Source organism: Bubalus kerabau, chromosome 3, assembly GCF_029407905.1.
Source record: "Bubalus kerabau isolate K-KA32 ecotype Philippines breed swamp buffalo chromosome 3, PCC_UOA_SB_1v2, whole genome shotgun sequence".
NCBI classification, from domain to species: Eukaryota; Metazoa; Chordata; class Mammalia; order Artiodactyla; family Bovidae; genus Bubalus; species Bubalus kerabau.
In genome coordinates, this window is record NC_073626.1 from 134,485,689 (window position 1) to 134,488,053 (window position 2,365).

A 2,365-nucleotide genomic window follows, 5' to 3' on the forward strand; every position below is an offset into this window, starting at 1 on the left:
TCAAAGGCTTTAGCATAGTCAATGAAGCAGAAGTAGATGTTTTTCTGGAATACTCTTCCTTTTTCTATGATCCAGAGGATGTTGGCAATTTGGTCTCTGGTTCCTCTGCCTTTTCTAAATTCAGCTTGTCCTCTGAAAGTTCTTGGTTCACATACTGTTGAAACCTAGCTTGAGGGATTTTGAGCATTACCTTACTAGCATGTATTCTGGAATTTCCAAGAATTTAAATTTTCAATCTTTTTTTATCCATTTGCCACCACTTACCAATGATGTGATTCTTTTTTATGTTACAGACATTTGAATCAGCTATATTATTATTATTTTTTAACACTGTCCCCATTTGAATCTTATTTCTTAGAAAATCTTTAAGAAAAAACCTTAGTCATTTATAGGCCTTTTTTTTTTTTTTTTTCTACACAACTTAACTGAAAACTGTGTAGGTAGAAGGCCAACTCCAGGCACATTTGCACTGGAATCACATCTACTGTCAATCTTGGTTAATGTGGAGCTGGAACTGTCATGTGCTTGGCCCTAATGGCTCCACAGGTTGAGAGATTCAATCCTGGAAAGCAGAAATGGAACTGGATTTGCTTTCAAGAAAGCCCTACTACTTTTTCCTTGTAAGTATCTCCACTAGGAAAAATCTTTTAATCCAAAATACATTGTCATCCTTTGAAAAAATTCAAATTATGACCAGTACCAAAATATCTTGTCAAGGACTACAAAAACAATCTATCTAGTCTCTGTAGTATGTTGCCTGAAATTTCCACACTTGTCAGTGTTACCAAGCTTAGTACTGTGCCACTATACAGTTGGAGGTGCTCTGTTGGGTCAATATATGTTACCTCTAGGTGGGGCATGAATGGAGTAGCCTGAAGAACCTTTTTACTGAGAGTTTAAAATTTATTATATGCTGTAATTATTAGATTTACAGCATAGGGACTTCCCTTGTGGTCCAGTGGTTAAGAATATGCTTTCCAATGCAGGAGATATGGATTCAATCCCTGGTCGGGGAACTAAAATCCCAGATGCATGGGGCAATTAAGCCTGCATGCCACACCTAAAGATCCTGCATGCCACAACTAAGACCCAATGCAGCCAAATAAATAAATATCTTTTTTTCTTTTTTTTAAAAGAAATTTAAGCCAATTTTCCCAACAGCAAGTGAGCTATATTCCTTACTCAATTATTTGTGGTGCTTTCTTGATCATGTGCTAAATGTACAAGTTTAGGGTATCTATAAAATTCAGTGTTGAAAATATATTCTTTTCTCCCCTTTCAAATGTGTTATTGAATGACAATCTTGTGTATAGGCTACATCTTACTGATGCTTGTCTCTTAAGGACTGGCATAGGTATATTAGAAATATTTTATTTCATGTATTGACAAGAAAAATTAAACTGACCTAAGACTCATTATAAGTCCCACATATGCTCTGAAAATTCAACAAAAATATTTTCCAAAATCTAAGAAAATATTTAGATGGTAAAATATGATTTTTAAAATAAGTTTTGCATTTTGAATTTTTAAGGAGTGAAAACTTAAGCCACATTCTTCTAGTGTGAAGTAATCTGCTTTAAAACTCAGTTGCTACCCATGTAGAGAAGAAAGTTGCTTCTCAAGTGGTAGTACAATATATATTTATATGTATATATATATTTTTTTTTCCCTTGTGATAATGGTAGAGGTACAGAGAATTCCTTGAGAAACAGTTTACATTCTTTGACTGTGCTGTTATTGAGGAGGAATAGAGAAGTATGAAAGATGGAACATTTTCCTTTTTTTTTCTTTAGAGCCATGTAATAATAGGCAAAACCAGGTTTTATGCAAAATCAATGGAGGTGAGTTATTTTGACAGAAAATTTTCATCCTTCACTGATTATGTGGTATTCCAGATAATAAATATTTTAAGTCAGTGCATTGTTGGTAATTTATTAGGCAGTATGAAACAATGAAAACAATACAGAAGTCTGAAGATAAAAATACTTAGACTGGTGAAACAGCAAGTCTATATAACTGTTAGTTACTTTCTAGAGTTTTACTATTATAGGTTAGTGGAAGAGAAGAACATGGTTAGTAAAAGACCTGGGCATTTTCCGTTTCTTTTAAAATTGTTTTCCTCTATATTTTTCTGCAAAGGTTATACTTTTCCCCCCAAAGAAAACAAACTCAGAAAAACATCTTTTGTTACAAGTCTGAGCATGTAGTTTTATTTCTATCTTACTTCTGCTTTCCTCCAAATCTAGACAATGCATTCATATCGCTAAGTTCAGATATTATTCATCAGGATCAATGCAAAAATTATATTCTTCACAGAATATAGAAATAAATAGGGTCCATGAAACTTACTTTCAATCAATTCAAG